Source organism: Ambystoma mexicanum, chromosome 8 (genome assembly GCF_040938575.1).
Source record: "Ambystoma mexicanum isolate Mex_15411 chromosome 8, UKY_AmexF1_1, whole genome shotgun sequence".
Taxonomy (NCBI): domain Eukaryota; kingdom Metazoa; phylum Chordata; class Amphibia; order Caudata; family Ambystomatidae; genus Ambystoma; species Ambystoma mexicanum.
Genome location: NC_090929.1, coordinates 494,686,845 through 494,697,282, shown reverse-complemented (window position 1 = coordinate 494,697,282; position 10,438 = coordinate 494,686,845).

Below are 10,438 nucleotides of genomic sequence, written 5' to 3'. Positions count from 1 at the left end.
GCTACCACGGCGTTCCTATCTGGTGTGCCCCTGCTGGACATATGCAGGGCTGCTACGTGGAGGTCGACGCACACCTTCACGAAATTCTACTGCGTCGACCGGGATTCCAGGGAGGAGTCCAGGGTCGGCCAAGCAGTGCTGCGCAACCTGTTCGCCTGAGGTGAGCCTGGTGAGGAGGTAAGATGCTTAATGTTGAGTTGATGTGATGCTTAATGTTGAGCCTTTGCCACCTCCCGTGGTTGTGCATGTGTGTACTGCTATGTATTCTTTATTCATGAGCATGTGAATCCATGCCAGACCCCATGCTGGAGAAGGAACAAGTTACTTACCTGTAACTGTTGTTCTCCAGCATGGGTCTGGCATGGATTCACATGCGAACCCTCCCGCCTACCCCTCTGCGGCTCTTCACTTGGTCATACTGCCACTTCACGTGCTTCCAAATCTGAAGATGGCTGCCAGAGGCGGTGCTTAGGTAGAGGGCAGTCATTGGCTGTGGTCAGTATGACGCAGAGACCAGTGATTGGTTATTACTACGAAAGACAGATCAGAAACGAAACTGATACTGGTTTTTTCTTTACCGAGGATTCCCAGCCTGACGACGGGGAATATTCATGAGCATGTGAATCCATGCCAGACCCATGCTGGAGAACAACAGTTACAGGTAAGTAACTTGTTCCCTCTCCTTTGTTGTGCTGCGCTTCGTATCTTCAGCTGTCTCAGCGACGCTTACCGCGGTTCATACACTGACTACAGTTCCACAGACCCTTGTATTCTAAAGATATCCCTATATTGCTTCCCCGTTACATTCCTGTTTCTCTCCCTCCGTAGACCCGTAGTTTATTTGTTTGCCGTGCGTGTCCTTTCACTTCCATTGCGGGTTCTCTGTGAGGAGTTGGCGTTCGTCAGTGAGGAGTTGTTTGGAAGACGCCTTCCCTTCCATCTCCTACTCACAGCAAGTATTGTTTACCTTAGTAGCATTGCCAACACGTTAACAGTTCCTATTAGCGAGTGCGCCGCCTTCATTTTTCTTCATGAGCATTTGTATGTTTACCCCCGCTTCGTCAATTGTATTGGTGTTACGGAGTCCGTGGGTTGTGTGTGGAGATTCTTTTCAAGCAATATTGGCGCTCCTTTTTTCTGTCACAGTAGTCACATGAGTTCTAGGCATTAGAGTGCACTTAATGTCAAAACGTTGGCGCAAGTTTCGTTTTGACACCTTATAGCTCTTGTGAGGAAGAATTCAGCATTATTCTCTTGCCAGGAATAGTGCTCTTGAGGTAGTTACTGGAGATCTAGGGAGAAACACTTTACAAGATCCCCCAGACAGTGTGGGATTTTTTTTTAAATATTTACCTGAGTTGGTAGCAATTCTTCAGGATTGGAGTAAGTACATTTTTGTCACCTTTCATGCACCTCAGGTCTCTTAGTGCGTTCTCCTTAATACATCTCCAGCCACAGTTTGTTGTTGGGAGAGGTTGAATATTTTCTTTCTCGACCTTGGGTATCATTTAACACCCTACTATCCAAAAGGTAGTTTCCTACCCCTTTTTCCCGTGCAAATCATATCCTCCTTCAGAACATGTGCCCCTGCGCTGAAGCAGGATGGAGAGCTCATTATAACCTAAACTGAGGTGAGCCTAGTGAAACCAGTAAGGGGGGAGGGTAAAAGGTTACTTAGCAGAAAGAAGTATAATCACTGCTATTCTCACAAAACCCATCATTGACAAGTTTCTATTATGTTCCACAGATTCCTAGTTTATAGAAGTTAAGAGCATTAGTGAGAGAGCTACACACCCAGAGAAGAGTAGTTGCGGTCATCAGGAGTGGTGTTCCCGCAGAGCCCAAGGTAAGCATTGCAGCAAGAGGTAAATTCTCTTAGACTTTACAGTACCTCTGCTTAGAAGACATTTTTTATTTGCATTAAAATTGAACAGCTATTTCTTAGCAAAAACAACGTATTCATCATAAAACGAATAAGAAGAGAATAATAATTATCCTGAATTTACGATAAAATCAAAATCCAACATCAAACATCTTTAACGAAACCTGTCTCAGGAAGAACTTCTGCGAGAAAATGGACAACAGCAATTACATTTTTTGTTTTTCGGCCCTTCATTAACAATTTCCACCAAATTGCAAGTACGAAATTGCATAGTATGAAAAGAGAGATCTAAAGTACTTTGAACGTGGATCTCTTAGAGCTGGACACGCTGTGATAAAATGAAACAAAGATTCAGTCTCAGAGATGTCTTTACAGTTTCGGCAATGTTTTTCTGGTGACAAACCCTGTATTGCTCGGATCTCATTTGTTAAATACAGGTTTAGACGGACTCTCATAAATTGATCTCTGATCTTTTTATCCGGAAATTGTTTCAGATATTCAGACAGTGTCTCGCTTACAGCCTTCTGTCAGTAGCTGGGCTACAGAATGGTAGTTGTTAGCGAGGTTCAGAGTTTGAATCCAATCCTGAGTTTACATTATTTTTTTTTTACTCACGTTGGATTAGTCACGAATTGCTCCAGAGAACTTCCTATTTCTTCCAGGCAAGTCGTCATTTTCAGCCGCCAACCACTCAAAGATTATCAACATAATTTCATCATTGAACATTTCCAAGGTTGCCAGTCTCTGGGTAGAGCAGCATCTGCCAAAGAAGGCTAGTCTGTTCCAATCAAAGATGTGAAGCCCAACTCTCTTTGAAGGATAACAATCGGGGTAGATTGTGGGACACCCAAGACCCTCTTCCAAAAAACCCCGTCAGGGCGGGTCCAGAGGGGCTTCGGGATGTTAAACATTGCATCAGCCCCATAAGTCACAGCCGATGTAATGTTGGCTTTATAAAAACGTAGGACTGGGACAATAGAGAAACGCCCAAACTTTCTATTTAACACACACGCTTGGCTGGTCAAAGCTTTCATATTTCCCAGTAGATGAGATGACATTGGAGCTTCTGGTCTTGAGTTGCTCAGCCAAACACCCAAGTACTTAAAAGATTGGACTTGTTCAATCTTCTCACTGCCCATGTACAAGTAAAACATTTTTTTACCCTGGCGTTGTTCCAAAGCTCACGGTTTTAGTTTTACCTTTATTTATTTTGAGCCCATTTTTTAGATGTAATTTTGAAGGGCGTTAATTTGCCTCTAGGCCAACTGGAATCTGGTCAACAAGTACCATGTTAACTGCATACAGCAGACTCGAGAACTGAGATCCACCCACCTTGTGGGGAAATTATCTTGTTGACAGGAAGGCTTCAGGCATGTCCTCGAAGAAGATATTGAAGAGGGCCAGGGCCATTGTGCACCCCTGTTTCACTCCTCAACTTTTCAACTTCTTTCGAGAGGATCCCCGCTTGGCTTAATCTCACCCTTAGGGAGGTGTCGGAGTGCATAGCCTTGATTGGATGCAGTGTTGACTCGTGACAGTTCTTCTCCAGTTTTGACTGAAATAGGCCTCTGTCCACATGGTCGAATGCCTGGACTATGTCCAGAAACACCATGTAGATCTTAGCTTTGCGACTTTGTGAATTTCCTTTCAAAATTTGAAGAAGCACGATGTTAACAGAGGTGCCCAGGCCCTTCAGAAAGCCTGTTTGAAATGGGTCCAGACAGTTTGTATCCCGACACCAAGAATTAAAATGATCAAAGATGATGGTACTGTATAATTTGCCGATTACATCTAGGAGAAGATAGGGCGGGAATTTGTAGGATCATACCGGTTACCTTTTTATAGATAGGAACCACTATCGGTCTCCTCCATGAACTCTACACTTCATGGGACTTAGCTATTTGATTGAACAAAATGGATATGAAAACGGCCCCATCCTCTGGAAACTCCTTCAACATAGTTAGCCCATCAGGGCCCGGTGCTCGCGAGACTTTCAGCTTCTTAAATCGCTCTGTGATCTTGTTGGTATTGTTGTTAGTTACCCATAGAGCGGAGCTCTTGAAGGAATGCACACCTGCCGCAGTGGCTGTAATCTGAGTGTGCGTGTTTCCAAATGTTTAATCCACAACTCCTCACTTATTGGATTTGATTGATCAGCCTTTGAGGTAGTGTCGTCCAACTTTATCAGAGACCAGAATTCCCTCAGGTCTTTTCCGGCCAGAGCTTTCAACATGACAGTTCTTCTAGCTCAACTGCACCAGTTTAGCATTTTGATGATCTTTGGACAATCCCGACTTCTTGGCAACTCGGTTCAGCTTTTGCACTAGTCTTCTCTTACCCACTAGATCGAGGTCAAAGTTATTAACTAAAGATCTCTTTTTGGGGTGGTAGCTAAACTCCTCCAGCAATGGGAATTATTGGACCAAAGAGCCCACTTTCTCAAAGTTTGTTGTTAAGCCTGTAACCTTGGCGGACGATAGTCTAAGGCGTAGTCCCCTGTTGCATGAATCAACCGTAGAGGGCATATGGTCCCAAACAGTGGAACGAAGTGCCCTCTGTTCCAGCAGAAGGAAGTGATGATCGCTATGATTTGTCCTAATCACCTGGAAGCTGTTCACCAATGGTAGAAAATTGGCTGATAGATAAATATAGTCCGGGAGTGAAGTGTGCCCCATATTTTCCCACGTCGGCTGGGGTGGCATGTCGCCTTTAAAGTTGCCATTAAGGAGGTGCATGGCTCTGGAGTCCATAAGTGAATTCCACAGGTCCCGTCCAACATGCCGTGAATCCTCATAGTTCCAAGCTCGGTCATGTCTTTTTTTCTGCCAAGTCAGGGATATTAAGATCCACACAGATGATAAGATGATTTTGACTGCTGATTGATGTATGCGTCGTCCAATTGATCAGTCACCTGTGCTATAAACGATTCGTTCGAGATAAAGGCTGGATTCCAGTAAACATTAATGGTGATGATTTTACTGGAGGTTTCAAGGCCTAGCAGGGATGTATCAGACTCCCATCCAATCACTAATTCTTGTGTGAGAAGATTCGTAGAAACTGTCTTCAAGAGTTTGAGGGCTACCTATTTTAACCGCTATAAGGAGTCCTGCTGATGGATGTCAGAGTTTCCCTTTAACAGCTGAACTTGTAGTTGTATCAAAGCCATCTAGAACTGGCATCTTCCTTAACCATGTCTCTTGAAGGCAGATCAAATCGTACTTCCCCCAGATTTATGTCACTTGGTTTCAACAGATGGGAGATTCCCTGAGTGTTCCAACAGGCCAATTTCAAGTTAACTGTTGTAGTTGTTGAAAAAACAGTTTGAAGTTCCCAGCGTTGTTCCTGACGGTTTCAGCTGGGTTGCTAGGGTGTGTTTTGAACCTCTACCTCACTTTAGATGAATGTCTTCGAAGCTTCTTTTGCTTTAACACAACCCACTTGCCGGAAGGAGGACTGAAAGGTCACATTTATTTCAACTATGGGCCTGATGGCACCCCTCCCAAATTCAGGGGGTCCAAATATGTTGGTGTCACCTGACCCTTTGTCTCCCTGGAATTTGGTTAGATCCTTGCTGGAAAATGTTTTAGGAGCTAATACACATTTTGGTTGTCTTGGCAAGGTTTCATCTCCAACATTTCCATTTGTCAAGTCGAACCCCAGAATTAACAAACTATGTTAAGTCTAACAGCATGTTTTTGACGACTGCTAAATTGATATGAAGAAACTGAGTCCAAACGCTTTTCGTCGTGAAATTCAATAAGTTGGAAATCAGACTAATGGAGCTGCTTCAAGTTCGGGATAGAGTGAAATAGTTCTAAAACCACTCTCCATGTTAGTATAAGCCTATTGTTTTGATCCAACACTCTCCAATTTCAGGGAACGGGTCAAGGGGTTCACCTGCCTTGAACTCTCTCGTACATAGTCAAGAGTAGTTCACTCTACAGTGTTTTTGTCTCTCGTGATCTCCCCCACTTTGACCTTCTTTGTGTTGATCCAGACGTTTAGGGTGGACAGGTGACTGATCTCAGGTCACATACTCCTTTGCAGCGGTAGTAAGTGCCTTAGCTCTTAGACGTTGTCTTTTGTTCTTCCATAGACACAAATAATGGTGAAACTGGCAGATCCTCGTGAATTTCTGTGAACTCAGCACACTCTTCTAGGTTGATAGGTGGAGACACTGTCGCCCTTTCACCCGGTTGACTAGAAGTTGATTCGTCAAGTGAGTAGGTAGAGAATTCCAGGAGAGTTTTCTATGTAGGATTCAGTGTGTCCGTGTGTGGGGGGGGGGGGGGGGGGGGACAGTTGAGCCAGTCACCCAAATATCCACAGGCTTGCCAAGAGAGCCAGCTGCCATCTTACTTCTTGGCTTTAAAGAGGCCTTTCTTGGAGCTGGTTTTGGTGTGCCCTCCTCCCTCCATTCTGAGGCAATTCTAGGCCCTGTTGTTTGGCCACTACGAATACTTTACTGTTAGTTTTTACTTTTTTGCTAGGCACCACAGGTTTTTGTTGCTTAAAAATGGAAAAAGCCTGCTTCCCACCAGCCCCTTCGCCTTCATCCAGCACTGCAATCTTTTGTAATGCAGCGTTGATACTGGTACACGATCCGTTCACCAGTCTTTTTGGGGCTGTTGGTCCATCTTGTAAATCATTAGAGTAACCTGACTGCTCCTGTCAGATCAACTGGGAGGGATACGTTTGTAGTCTGTACAGGTTTAGAGCAGGTGGTACTTGCAGTATGATTTGATAGGTGAGCCATACACCTGTTATCGCCCAGGCAACTCTTTCCCAAACTTAGATCTTCTTTTCCTGTGACAAATCCTTCTAGGAAAATAAGTTTTGGAAGCGTGTCGTTCAATTGTTCGTATAATTTGATGAACGGGGCCAAAGCTATGGTGATGGAAAAAATCGAATTTTTCTCTTTGGTTAGATGGGTTTGATTGTGTTTGACCTGGAAGCTGATCGGCCTCAATCCACATGGGTTGCTTTGATGAGGAGTAAATGTGGGCACTTTGGGCTCTACAGCCACAGATTTATCCAAAGGTAGCTCCTCTTCACCTAACAATGGCATGTCCTGATTTACTGATACACCAGGTAAGACTTTCCCCGACCTCTTCAACTCTGATGCTGGAACATCGGTTAGCGGGGCCACCGAGGGAGCAGGGAACAATTTTCATGTATCTGTCCTTGTGTCGCTTGCAGGATTTTGCGGGAGGCCACGCTCCTTTGTAGGACCCTTTAAGGGTTCTACCGCAGTGGACACCTCTCCCAAATCCAAACCCTTTTCTCTTAGGGCCAACGTCAACTCTGCTTCTGACATCTGGGCGCCTTCATTGCTAGCAGTGGACTGTAAGCTGGCACTAAGCTCTTTTAGCGTAAATACAGATGATGTTGGCATAGATTTCACGCCAGCTGTCGGAGCCGTGAAGTTAAAGGGGATAATCTCATTTGACCCCAAGGAATTAACCTTATTCAAGACCTGGGGATCTTTAGGTAACCAGCCCCAGGACTCCACGCCCTCCAAAATATCCACATCCGAAATGTTGCCCATATTATGACCAATCACAGGAGGAGCCTGTTTTTTTTGTAAACGTAGAGGGGACCATTGGGCCCGATACTGGGCTAGTTTGTGAAGTCTGTGGTATATACGGGCCTGTGATCCGATTTTAGAGATGGCTTTATTGTGGTCCCCGTCCGACCCAGCGAAGTGTCTCTAGGCCTAGTATAAGGGTTGGCACCAGGATTTGTATAAGGGCGAATCGTAGGGACCTTTGACGAAACGTTGGGATCATCAGTCTTGCTATGGGCTGGTGAACATAAATCTTCCCTTTGAGCGGGCTGTTCTTCTTCTGTTATTCCTGACAAATCCGGGCTGGTGATCAAATGGGAGTCAATCACGGGTAATACAGATGCCAGCTTTTGACCCACACTCATATGCCCCACACTCTCCATATGTGATGGGGGCCTGGGAGGGTGGTACGGTACACTCTCCTATGCCATGTGGGTGGTTGTGGATTTGAGCCTCGATTAGACAAGGTAATCCAAAGGCTGGTGCCATCGAATCCCCTCTCCCTGGTTCCGTTGTTACTACTGCCTGTGGCCTTGCTTCCTCCATTGAGCTGTTGTTACACTCACCTGGTCTCTTCGGAGGAGTTGGGGCACGGTTGCAGCCCTCCCAGGAATTAGATCACCCGTCAGGCCTCTCCCTCTGCAGATAAGCTGTGAGCGGTGGCAATTGGTCACACTGTCACACTGCTCCTGCGTGGATATGAGAGAAGGTGAGTGTGCTGATCTGTGACTAATGCACCTCTCAAACTCTACTCCCCAAGGTGTGGTTTCTGTGGGCATGTACCGGCCCATAAGGCTCACCTTTTAATTATTGATAAGCTCTCCGTCCTGCTACTTCTGGCAGGGGCGCTTGTCGATGGGACCTAGTTCCTTCACTGATCCCCGGTAAGTAATAGTCCAGTCCAGCTGCAACTATGCTTCTTCTGGTTGGTAGTAAGTGTCTCTCAATGCCTCTTATCTCTTTCCCTTTCTGTTTTCTCTTTGTCTCTTCTCGTTTTAATGTCTTTGTATTATTGCTCCCAATATTGTTGTCAATTCCTGAATAATCAGACCCTCCGGAAAATTGCGGCATGAATTGGAAAATTTTAAATTTTGCGCCACAAAAAAGAAAAAAATTGCGGCACACAACTGCGTTTTTTGCGGCATGTTCCAACGTTGAAAAATATATAATTTAACATCTTTTTTAGCCTAAAACCAAGAGGTAATTGGAAGGCTTTTGTTAGTGAGGAACAAAATGGTGTGTTCTGTCGGGCCACGCTCTGTAGGACAGCCAGGTCGAGTCACCACAGCCTAATATTTTGGATTGTGGTGGGGGAGGGGGGCTATAGCCTGATCAGCTCCATGGAAATGGTGCTGCTCCACTACTTCCAGCAGACAAGTGGAAAGCAAATAAACAGGCTTGAATTCAAAAGTGTAACCCTGGTTGAAGCCCGTAGGTTTGCTTTTCGCTTGTTCTATGATCCCAGGAGAGAGGGGGAACAACTCTACGCTTCTCCATGGAAAGAATCCATGAGGCCCAAGACACAGGGGCAATGCAGTGGCAGTAACTGCAATCCTGTAATACCTAGCCAAAAAATAAACTCTCTTGGGTGGTCATCATTCCTTGGTTATGCCACCCACACATGGTGTCTTAATACACCCACAAACAGAAATGAAACATCACAACACTACCAGGGGTCAAGTCCTACAAATTAAAGTGGGGGGACTCGACATCACATGCCATTGCATTTGTTGATATCAGAAATTAGCATATCAAGGTGAAATATGCATATATAATTAAATTGGCTTTGCATAACCACCAAAATTACACAGGACGAATGGCATTTGCCTTTCATAAATTTTAACACCCAATTTTGTGCGTAATTGGTGTCATACAGCCCAGCCCTGAATCAAGGCTGGGCTGCATGATACCAATTGAAGACTCTCGTAGCTGTATTCATTTCAAATTGCTTTACAATTGGTATCATGCAGCCCATGATACCAATTGTAAAACGATTTGAAATGAATACAGCTACAAGAGTCTTCAATTGGTATCATGCAGCCCAGCCTTGAGGCTGGGCTGCATGATACCAACTGTAGACGAGCGTCAGAAAGCATCAAGTTTATTCTTTCTTTTCCGGCGCTCGACAGGGAAGTAATTTACTTTCCTGTCGAGCGCCGGTAATGAAAACAGTCCAGTGGCCTCTTTGGGTGCTCCGAGCTGGGGGCAGATGAGTGGACAGGCCAGTGCTTACCTGGCTACGCTTCACCAACCCTGTCAGCTCGACAGGGCGGGCACTCAATGAGCCTTGGAGGTGCATGGGGTCACAGCCAAATGCTGTGCATCTCCCAGGCCTGCAAGACCCTCTCCCAATCCTGGGCCTGCAACACGGAGCCGGAGGTATTAACCCTCAAGCTGCTGCAATCAGCAGCCTGCTGTGTTCGCTCTAAATCATTAAATGAGCGCGAAAAAAGACACACTAAGCTAACCTGTCTTTTTCGTGCTCATGTAATGATTTATAGCGGCAATTGTGGGAAATGGCAAATTTAGCTTTTTTTTTTTTTTTGCAAATCGCAAAATCGCCATAAGGTGAATGGTCTGAATGTTTCTCTTCTGTTTTCTTCCCAATGGCTGGAAATGCGGCCCAAAAGCAACTGTGGGGCACGGGACGCGACCGGGTGGAAGATGGATGAATCCGCAATGTTCGACAGCAGCTAGTGATGGTTTAAGGAAAAGCGCAAGGTTTGGTGGTAGCGTGACCTTAAACTGAAAGTCTTTTAATTGTCTAACCTTGTCTTTCGTTTTTCCTTGCAGGTGCTGCTTTCGCGTACAGAGCGTGTCGTGCTGCGGTGCCAAGATGAAGATTTCAGCCTTCCGGAAGATTTGAAGATGAGCTCCGGTGCCAAGATGAAGATGTCAGCGTTCTGGAAGATTTGAAGAATGATGCCAGGATCAACAAAGACACGTACAGGTGAGAGCATATTTCCCCAGGTGGTAAGTATGATGGCAGG